This window comes from Melanerpes formicivorus, unplaced genomic scaffold, assembly GCF_026170545.1.
Source record: "Melanerpes formicivorus ecotype bairdi unplaced genomic scaffold, bMelFor1.0.p_v2 SCAF_46, whole genome shotgun sequence".
Lineage (NCBI taxonomy): Eukaryota > Metazoa > Chordata > Aves > Piciformes > Picidae > Melanerpes > Melanerpes formicivorus.
The window spans coordinates 2,121,123-2,132,686 of record NW_027142398.1 but is presented as its reverse complement, the minus strand read 5'-3'; positions in this window follow the sequence as shown (position 1 = coordinate 2,132,686).

The window sequence follows — 11,564 nt, the reverse complement described above, 5'->3', positions numbered from 1 at the left end:
GAAACTGGCTACTGGAATGTGCTGCTCAGGGAGGTGGTGGCATCCCCATCCCTGGAGGTGTTCAAGAGGGGATTGGATGTGGCACTTGAAGCTTAGTTAGTCATGAGGTGTTGGGTGCCAGGTTGGACTTGATGATCTCGGAGGTCTTTTCCAACCTTATTGATTCTATGATTCTAAAGCTGCAGCAGTGTGTTCCAGTGGCTGTGTTAAACCCCATCCTGGAGTCCTTCTCTCCAAACTCAGCTTCTGCTGCTCATGGCTGCAGATCACTATCAGCAGCTCAGAGGCTGCTGGAGAGCAGCCCGATGGGAAAAGGTCAGGATTGCAGTAAGAAGGTTTAAACCCATAATCAAGCTTTTGTTCTGTGCCTCTTGCACTGCAATCTCAATAAATATTAATTAAATGCTCAGGCCATCCTAATTTAATTTGCTCATTTTGCCTCTTTCCAATCTAAATTGATATATATAGAAAAGGAGAGGGGTGGAGGAAGGGAATTCTTTGTGTTATTATAACCCAAAACAATAGCAACCTGTGCCAGTGCCTGAAATCACAGCCAGGCTTTTCTTCTTGCTCCAAGGTTACAATGAAGTCAAGTTTTATTTGGATGCTCAGCCACATTGGCTCCACTCCTCCAGTGGTTGAGATTCTAAGCTGGAACAGTGCTGCTGAGTGGCTTTGGTGGGGCAGGGGAGGACACAAGGTTGAAGCAGCACATGGAGCAGTGCTGGCACCAGCCCTCCAACCTTCCTGAAATGCAGCTCTGCATCCCTTGAGCACTTTTGATCCACAAACAGTCGCTCCTGACCACCACCCTTGGTGCAGGTGGATATCATTGCCCTTCTTTGATGCATCATAGAATGGCTTGAGTTGGAAGGGACCTCAAAGATCATCTAACAGCAACCCCCCAGGCATTGGCAGCGACACCTCCCACCAGCCCAGCTTACTCAGAGGTTCAGTTCAGCCCACAGCATTTGACCCAGATGATGTTAGTGGAGCTGGGTGCAGCCCCATCCCTTGATCTTGCCCACTGTCCCTTGGTCCCTTAGCCACAGTGTCTGACCCAGGATGTCCCCAGCCATGTCTGAGGCCAGGAGAGCCACCCAGAAGATGAACACCCGGTGGTAACAGTCACCATAGGTGGTCCTTGCAGCCACAGCATCTGACCAAAGCTTCAGCACAGGCTTGAACTTCAAACTTAACTCAGGAAATATCTAATAGTCACCAAAGACACATTGTCCACACTGCTCAGCAGCTGCTGCTTTGGTCAGTCTCACATTAAATCACTCAAGACTGACAGAACCTTCCCCATTTCCCCTTGGAGGTTCTTTCAGAAGCTGCTAGGCTTTAGTGTAAGACTTTTTTTCCCCCTTTACATTCACCTTTTATTCCCATTCCTATTGAATCAGGTGATGACACATGCTTCTACCTCCCAGCAAAGTGCTCTGCTTGAGTGCCTGAAGATGGATGGAGCCGAGCAGGGCATCTTCACCTGCTGGCATCTGAGGATGAGCCTTAATCTGAGCTAATCAAATGATGACAGCCCCTCTGAAAAGAGAAGTAATCACAGAGCCTGGATTGTATGTGTCTCTTAGGAGATGAGGACTCGGATTTGATTATCTAAATTCTCCTTAATGCTTTATGATGAAGTTAAAGATGAATATTGCTTTGAAAACAATTCAGCCAGAACTTCCCCTCAGACAGAAAAGGCTGAAATTTGATACAAACAACCAAAGTCAGCAAGAAGGAATTGTCAGCCTGGGGTTGCAGCTCAGCTGGCCAAGACAGAAACAGAGAAAACTACTTTAAGGTAGCTGGAAGTAAAGCAATATCCCCACTGAGCTAGAAGGGGTGGAACTGGATGAAAAACCCATGGCAAGGGGGGGGGTTGGAACTGGATGATGCTTGAGGTCCCTTCCAACCCTGACAACTGCATGAATTCTGCCCTCTGGGGTGGCAGAAAAAGAAGTAAGCAGAAAGAAAGCCCACATGTTCTGAAAGCCTTTTGGTTTGTTTGCATTCTGGAGCCTAGCCAACAGAAATGGAGAAATGCCAACCTTCAGTGACATCCTTGGTGGATGTGGTCTACCTGGACTTCAGCAAGGCCTTTGACACCGTCCCACACAGCAAGCTGCTGGCTAAGCTGTCAGCCCGTGGATTGGACCCTTACACTCTGTGCTGGGTTAGGAACTGGCTGGAGGGCCGGGCCCAGAGAGTGGTGGTGAACGGTGCCACATCCAGCTGGAGGCCAGGCACCAGTGGTGTCCCCCAGGGATCAGTGCTGGGCCCTGTCCTCTTCAACATCTTCATCGATGATCTGGATGAAGGGGTAGAGTCAGTCATCAGCAAGTTTGCAGATGACACCAAGTTAGGGGCAGATGTTGGTCAGTTAGAGGGTAGAAAGGCTCTGCAGAGGGACTTCGACCGACTGGACGGATGGGCAGAGGCCAATGGGATGGCATTCAACAAGTCCCAGTGCCAGGGGCTGCACTTTGGCTACGGCAATCCCATGCAGAGCTACAGGCTGGGGTCAGAGTGGCTGAGAGCTCCCAAACAGAGAGGGACCTGGGGGTGCTGATCGACAGCCACCTGAATATGAGCCAGCAGTGTGCCCAGGTGGCCAGGAGGGCCAATAGCATCCTGGCCTGCATTAGGAATAGTGTGGCCAGCAGGAGCAGGGAGGTCATAGTGCCCCTGGACTCTGCTTTGGTTAGGCCACACCTTGAGTCCTGTGTCCAGTTCTGGGCCCCTCAGTTTAAGAAGGACATCGAAACACTTGAACGTGTCCAGAGAAGGGCAACAAGGCTGGGGAGAGGCCTTGAGCACAGCCCTGTGAGGAGAGGCTGAGGGAGCTGGGGTTGCTTAGCCTGGAGAAGAGGAGGCTCAGGGGTGACCTCATTGCCCTCTACAACTACCTGAAAGGTGGTTGTAGCCAGCAAGGGGTTGGCCTCTTCTCCCAGGCAAGCAGCACCAGAACAAGAGGACACAGTCTCAAGCTGTGCCAGGGGAGGTTTAGACTCGAGGTGAGGAGGAAGTTCTTCACCGAGCGAGTCGTTCGGCATTGGAACGGGCTGCCCAGGGAGGTGGTTGAGTCATCGACCCTGGAGGCGTTCAAGGGGAGACTGGACGTGGCACTTGGTGCCATGGTCTAGTCATGGGGTCTGTGTTGATAGGTTGGACTCGATGATCCTCGAGGTTCTTTCCAACCTAAGTGATACTGTGATCTCAGCTGGGAGCCACGGAGGGACCCAGCCGACCACCAGCTGGGTCCGATGGTCACTGCTTGGGCAGCCCACAGCCCCTGGCCAAACACATGCGCACTTCTAGGATCCCCTGGGGGAAGTGAAGTTTTTTGCTGAGCGTTTTCTGCTCTCCAGGTGGGCTGCAGGTCTCTCTCAGAACCCCTTTCCACCAGCCCTGATAGAATCATTAAGGTTGGAAAAGACCTTTAAGATCATCGAGTCCAACTACCATGACCCTTCCTTTGAAGCAGAGCCCTGCCAGCAGCTGAGCACAGCCCCAGCCATCACTCACTGCCCTGAGCAGCAGCAGCATCCCCTTGCTCCTGCTACAGAGGGATGTTTGATGCATTTATTTGATCCTAGCTTCAGCCTCCTGCAGAACAGGTTGACGCTGCCAAGGTCCTGCTGCTGAGCAGCCCCTGGCACGGGAAGGCTCGATCGGGCTGGAGGTCACCACTAATAACCCCCAGAGGAGCACTGCCCTCCCCTCCCCCGTGTTACATCCTTGGCAGGCAGCTGGAAAGAAAGAGGGATATTTGGATCCTCTTTAAATATTGATCACAGCAGCTTTTTGCTAAACCCAAAGTCTATCGATTCGCCTGCAGCCTCGCTGGATGTTTTCCTGGAGACAGGGGGAAGGCTCCTTGAGTTATGATGTTAATAAGAGAAGCACAGGAGGAGTCCCTGATGTTCAAACCACAACTTCAGAGAGAACATTTTTCATTGGCAGGGGCCTCTGGACACTCTGTGCTTCTTAATGTTTCTCTATCAGCTCTGCTGATGAGCCTTTAATAGAAAGGCTTTGGAAAGGAGTTAACTGCAGCTCCTGCAGCTCTCTCCAGAGCCTGGTTCTGTGCAAAGAGTCACATCAGAGCCACACAGACACCAAGGTTGGCATCAGAGGTTCCCCAGTCCCCCAGTCTTGCACACAGTCCCCATCCCAGCACTCTGCTAAAGAATGTCACTGTCTGAATTTTGTCTTTGGAATCATTAGGGAGAATTTGCTGCCCTGAGGCTGAGTGCTGCAGGGCTGGGGCTGTGCACACTGTGATCACAGAGACCAGCAGAGGCCATGAAGATGCTGAGGGGCCTGGAGCATCTCTGTCAGGAGGAAAGGCTGAGGGCTGTCGAGCCTAGAGAAGAGCAGCCCCAGAGGGGATCTGAGCAATGATCAGCAAGAGCTAAAAGCCTGCAGGGGACAAGAGAATGGGGTTGGGCTCTTCTCAGTGGTGCCCAGCAACAGACAAGGGGCACAGGGCATAAGCTGGAACCCAGGAGGTTTCACTTGATCCTGAGGAGAAACATTTTTGGTGTGAGGGTGCTGGAGCCCTGGAGCAGGCTGCCCAGAGAGGTTGTGGAGTCTCCTTCTCTGCAGAGCTTCCAACCCCCCCTGGCCATTGTGCTCCTGGGCAAGCTGCTGTGGGTGCCTTGGACTGGATGATCTCCAGAGGTCCCTTCCAGCCCCACCATGCTGGGATTCTGGCATTTCTTCAGTTCCTTCCCAAACTGCTCTGCACTCAGCATTCCCTAGAAGATGGCAGTGTCAGCCTGTCCCACCCTGCACAGCTAATTCTGCCCATGACAAATGACCTCTTCCTGCTGGTTTTATATCTGCTGCCTGAGCGTTTCCCTGGGTGCTTTCCTGTTCTTGCAGTGAAAAGAAATGTAGAAATGAGCACAGTTCCTGTTGCTCTTCCAGAGCCAGGCTGTTGCTGGTGCAAGGAGAGGCACTGAGGACATATTTACTGCTCTGGCTCACTAAGTTTGCTGGCTTCCCTGCTTTCATGAAATATATTCAGCCACACTTGTGATGCTACTCCAATATGTTTGCAACATATCTTGAAGCCATAGCTGCTGTCAGAACAGGCTGATTTTTACCATAGCTTAAACACTTTTTCCTCCTCCCCACCCCCTTCATTAAAGCAGAATAATTGTCACAGCATAATGTAACTTAATGTCACCACACAAGGCAAAAGCCCATCTCCCCTCTCCAGGTAATTGCATTTTAAATCTATGGCCTGTGCTAAGTTTGTTTATTCACCACATGCAAGGCAGCTCCAGGAGCTACTGAAAATGGGAGGAGTTTTTTTCCCTCCCCCCCACCCCAGAAGTCTCCTGGGGGATGGGGACTTCGCCATGCAGAGCAGCACCCTGGGCCAGGCAAGTGCTGGTGATGGGATGGTGGGGGACAGCCCTCCCCTGCTGACCTCCTGGGAGGACTTCAGGAGCTTCTGGCAGCAGCCTGGATCAGTCAAGCACTAGTGGGATGGTGAGGGACAGCCCTTCCCTGCTCACCTCCAGCAGGACTGCAGAAGCCTCTGGCAGCAGCCTGGATCAGTCAAGCACTAAAGGGATGGTGGGGGACAGCTCTCCCCTGCTGACCTCCTGGGAGGACTTCAGGAGCTTCTGCCAGCAGCCTGGGATCAATCAAGCACCAGTGGGAGAGTGGGACACAGCCCTTCTTCACTGCTTGCTCACCTCCTGCAGGGCTTCAGGAGCTTTTGGCATTGCACTCAGAATGCCTGGGATGAAATAACACCAAAGGGAGCACCTGGCAGAGGGTGATTTTAGCCTTCTGTCAGTGACACCTTGACAAGGAGCCTCATCTGTGAGAGCTGAGAGGAGGGAAGCAGAGCAAAAGCAGCCTGGACAGCCCACTCAGAGCAGGAATTTTCCCATAATTAGGCCACAAAGTGGAAAGTCCTCTTAGCACTGCCTTAACTGAGCACCTGAAAGGAGAGGAGGAAATGGTTGGTTCTCAAGGGGCCACCAAACCTGGCAAAGCAAATCACTGAGGCCAAAGAAAATGAGATTAAATGGAACTTCTAAGATGCAGTGTGTCCTAGTGACCTCCTCCATCCCATGTGCTTTCTTCATGCTCCTCTTCTTAAAAAGGAAGGAGGGGGGAGAATAAGCATCCAGGAGAACTGATGCTGCTCAGAGGATAGCTAGAGCCTGAGTTGGATTTGAATTTTGATCAAAGTTTTTCTCATTTCCATGCTTCCCTGTGTCTGCCTTCCCAATCTGCCTTTCATTTGTGCTTAAAATAATGCTTCCCAGAGAAAAAAAACCTCAGCCAGCCAGCCAGCAGCAACTCTGGGCTCACAAAAGCATTCCTTCTGCTGTCTGGTGGCCCAGTTTACAGGCAAGAGAGGTCTTCACCTTCACTTTGTGCACCAGCACAACCTGGCGCAGGCACCTTGCATCACAGCTCCTGTCCTGCACTCCTCACTTCTCCCTAAGCAAGCAAAAAGCCAAGTTAGAGCCAGGAGCACCATTTGCTCACTCCTGAGCTTCCCTTCACTTGAAATAACACAGCCCTCAGGCCTCCTCCTCCTCCTCCTCTTTTGTGTGACACACAGATGTACAAGCACCAGCACCTCCTCCTCCTTCTCTTGTTGTGACACAGAAGGACACCTCCCACCAGCCCAGGCTGCTCAAGGTCTCATCCAGCCTGGCCTTGAACACCTCCAGGGAGGGGGCAGCCACAGCCTTCCTGGGCAACCTGTCCCAGTGTCTCCTCCCCCTCACTGGACAGAATTTCTTCCTAATCTCCAGTCTCAACCTCCCCTCTTCCAGCTCAAAGCCATTGCCCCTCATCCTGTCACTCCAAGCTCTTGTCTGAAGTCCCTCCCCAGCTCTCTTGTAGTCCCCTTGCAGGTACTGGAAGGCTGCTTTAAGGCGTTCCTACAGCCTTCCTTTCTCTAGGATGAACAGCTTCAACTCTCTCAGTCCTAAGGGAGGTGCTCCAGCCCTCTGATCACCTTTGTGGCCTCCTCTGGACCCTCTCCAACAGTTCCCTGCCCTTCTTGTGCTGGGGGCTCCAGATCTGGACGCAGCAGTGAGGCTGTTCACATCTCACTGCAGGCAAGAGCTGTGCAGCCCCCAACCTCCTCCACAAACCCCACATCACCTCACTCCCTCCAAACACTGCAAAGCCACCGCAGTGCTTTAGAACATGGATTATCTCCAGCTTCTGCTCCTCTTGATGGTTCCACCTCATTTATCTTTGTTACTCTAATTTCCTTAGATGTTTGTTTTCTTTACAGGCTACTAAGCACAGAAAAACTTGAAGCACTCAGCTGAAGTTTATGCTCTGACACAGCACTTCATTAGCTGGGAATTCATTTCCAAGGGGGTGGTGAACTTTAATGAAGTTGGAAATTGTTGTGCTCAGGGACAGGCAGGAACCTAAGAAATGATTGTCCCTTGAACCTAAGAAATGATTGTCCCTTGGAAAAGCTGCTTGGTCAAATTCACCTGGGAAACACCTCCAAGTCCACTGAGTCCAACCATCAGCCCAACCCTACCATGGCCACCAAACCCTGTCCCCAAGTGCCATGGCCACAGGTTTCCTGAAGCCCCCCAGGGATGGTGACGCCACCACCTCCCTGGGCAGCCTGCTCCAGCCCCTGACCACTCTTGAAGCAAAGGAACTTTTCTTCATCTCCAACCTAACCTAACCCTCCCCTGGCCCAATTTCAGGCCATTTCCTCTCATCCCTCATTTAAAACTCAGAACACAGCATCCCCATTTCTTTGTGGTACCCTTCCTCCTCTTCAAATCTTTACTTTCTGTGGATGCAATGGGAAAACAAACATCTTTCCCCTCACATTTTCTGCATTCCAACCAGTTTTTGATTCCCTGCAGTGACCACCTCAGTGCCACGAGAGGCACTGGAGCTTTGGACAGGTAGCAGCATCCTTTGGGGAAGGAATTTGGCTCCCAAAGCAGAAGCCTCCCCTCCTTTGATTAGTCTGGCAGATTTTCCTTCAGACCACCTTTGCTTCTACGTGGGGAGGGACTTTTTCCAAGGGCTTGTAGTGCTAGGACGAGGGGCAACAGCCTTGAGCTAGAAGAGAGGAGACTTAGACTGGAGATTAGGAAGAGATTCCTGCCAGTGAGGATGGTGAGGCACTGGAACAGGCTCCAGAGGGAGGCTGTGGCTGACTCTTCCCTGCAGGTGTTTAAGGCCAGGTTGGATGAAGCCTTGAGAAACCTGGGCTGGTAGGAGGTGTCTCTGCAGGGCAGTTGGAACTGGATGATCTCTAAGGCCCTTTCCAACCCAAACCATCTGATCGCTTGGTGACTACACTGCGCCCCACATTATCTCTACCCCCCCATCCCCTCCCCTTGCAGTAATCCCACCTCCAGCACCTTTCCTTCAGAGCTTTGACACTCCCCAAATCCAGCTGAGACGTTGTGGGGACTTTAATTAATGAGATAACAACAGGGAAAACACCCAAAGAGTGAACCCCTGGGTCGAAGCCTTTATCTGCCCTCCGCAGCTGCATCTTTTTCTCTCTCTTTTTTTTTTTCCCCTTCTTTTTTCTTCCTCCTTTTTTTCTTCCTCCTTTTTTTTTCTGGTTCTATTTCCCTTCCCCCCCCACCCACCCCCTCCTCCATCCCTGAGCTGCATTCCAGGCCCATCAATACCCTTTTCCCATTAAATTAAATAGCTTATTGACTGGTGCGAGCCGTCGCCACGAGGCCGATCGGATCCGAGCGCGGCACTCGCTCAGCGCAAACAATCACAGGTCACTGCACAGTAAATCAGTTGGTAATGGAGTTTGAACTCTGGGAATCAGTTCTGTGTACCCTTTTTATTTGTTTTTAATTTGTATCAATGGTAATTCTGTCGCTTCCAATTTAGGTGACGGCAGCAGGGCCCCGGAGCAGGGGGGGGAGCAGAGTTTTTTCCCTCTCGTTAACCGTTGAGCTCACGGCGCCGCCGCGGCGGCCCCCGGCACCTCCCGGCTCCTGGGGGCTCAGGGCTTCTCCCAAGGCAGGAGGAAATGGTCTTGAGTTGCACCAAGGAAGACTGAGGTTGGGTATCAGGAACAATGTCTCTCCTGTGCTGGGACAGGCTGCGCAGGGAGGTGGCGGAGTCACCATCCCTGGAGGGGTTCGAGAAACCTGTGGCCATGGCGCTTGGGGACAGGGTTTGGTGACCATGGTGGTGTTGGGTTGATGGCTGGACTGGATGAGCTTGGAGGCTGCCCAGGGAGCTGGTAGAGTGCCCATCCCTGGAGGGGTTCGAGAAATGTGTTGACATGGCACCTTGGGACATGGTATCACAGTATCACCAAGGTTGGAAGAGACCTCAATGATCATCGAGTCCAACCTGGTTTAGTGGCCATGGTGGTGTTGGGCTGATGGTTGGACTGGATGAGCTTGGAGGCTGCCCAGGGAGGTGGTGGAGTGCCCATCCCTGGGGGGGTTCAAGAAACATGTGGACATAGCACCTTGGGACATGGTTTAGTGGCCATGGTGGTGCTGGGCTGATGGTTGGACTGGATGAGCTTCACCCAAGTTTAATGATTCTATGAATCTATTCCATGAACACAATCCTACACTGCTTGATTTTCTTCCTCGGGCTTTCTCTTCCATCAGTGACAGCAGCAGGGTGGGTTCCTTCCTGGAAGCAGAGCTTGTAGTGATAGGGGCATTGGCTTTGAGATGGAAGAGGAGATATTTAGACCAGATACTAGCATGAAATTTTTGACAGTGAGGGTGGGGAGACACTGGACCAGGTTGCCCAGGGAGCTTGTGGATGCCTCCTCCCTAGAGGTATCATAGTATCATAGTATACTATGTGTTCAAGGCTGGGTTGGATAAGGCTTTGAGCAGCCTGGGCTGGTGGGAGGTGTCCCTGCCCATGGCAGGGGGGTTGGAACTGGATGATCTTGAAGGTCCCTTCCAACTGAGGGATTTTATACACTGGTCCATGCCAGCTTCCCACCAGCACACCCTACTGTGGAGCTCTCAGGGGCTGCATCACAAGACCTCTGTCTTCAGATGCTCCTTCCCTGCCATGTTCCCTCAAGCTTCTAACTGCTGAGGGACTTCAACTTGGATCTGAGCATCATGGATTCATCAGTGCCTCTATGAATTTACCTCATCCCTTTCTGAAGCCATTTATGCTGTTAGCATCGGTGATACCTGGTGGCACAGAGCACCACAACTTCATTATGGATTAGATAAGGAAATTGCTTCCTTCTGTTGCTGTAAACTTACTGCTGGATAATTTTGGCAGGTGTCTCCTAATATTTGCTGTGTGAGAAATAATGAGCAATCACTCCTGACATGCTCTGTTAAAACCCTCATCCATCACTGCTGCTCCAAGATAAGGTTTCTGGTCCTGCAGCCTCCTCCAAAGCAACCTGGCTGGTCCAAACAACGTCTCTATTGCTGCTCCTTCAAGAAAGTTGTAGGCATGGAGCTTCTGGACAAGGTTTAGTGGGCATGGTGGTGTTGGGTTCAGGGTTCACAGCTTCACAGAGTGCAGCAGGTTGGAAGGGACCCACAAATATCCTCTTGTCCAGCAAGCAGGGACACCTCCAACTAGATCAGGCTGCCCAGGGCCACATCAAGTGTGGCTGATCTTAGAGGTCTTTTCCAACCTTAATGATTCTATGATTCCTTGTACCTTCTCCAGCTCTGTGGTGCTGTTTTGCTGCTGGAAGCCCTGAGTGGTGCCAGTTGCCGTGAGCATGCCAAGGTTTCATCAAACTGTGTCAAGTTTCTTTTGTCTCTTTCATTTTCTGCTCCTCAATAATTCATCAAGCTCTGCTTGCCTCTTGGCCTTTGCTGAGGCTTCACTTATGACTTGAGAAATGTCCACAGCCACCACAGGCAGTTTGGGGAGCAATAATACTTCAGTCAGTGTCCCTGCTGCCCGTGGCTTGTACCAGTTAGGGCTCTGTCACTGAATTTGACTTGCTGCTTTTGTTTTGGTCTCTCAACCTGGCAAGGTGCCCCAGGAACCACTCTGATTGCATGAGCAGAATGGTTCCTGGAGCACCTTGGCATGCTGAGAGTTGCTGGTGTTGCTCTGCTTCACCTGTACAAGCTCCTTGATCACAGCTCCTTGCCCTGAGAGAACTCTACCAGCCCCCAGTGCTGGCACAGAGGTGTCACAGTCTCCCTGCTCCAGCGCAGTTCCCTTCTCTTTCTTCGCTTTGGGGGTGCTGGAGCCCTGGAGCAGGCTGCCCAGAGAGGGTGCAGAGTTTCCTTCTTTGCAGAGATTCCAAAGTCTCCTGGACACTGTGATCTTGGACAACCTGCTCTGGGTGATTCTGTCTTAGCAGAGGGCTGGACTAGAGGATCTCCAGAGGTCCCTTCAATTGCCACCACGCAGGGATTCTGAGATTCACTGCAGGATGCTTCACTTCACCAGTGGCCAGGAGGGAGCAGGCAGGGATGGTGGCCTCCCTGCCTGACACCTGCCCTTTCCTGCTGCCTTTCCAGGCTCTCCAGTCCCTACATTCACATCCAGTCACGGTTTTTTTCAGTCATGGTGTTGTTTGCACCTACAGAACATCC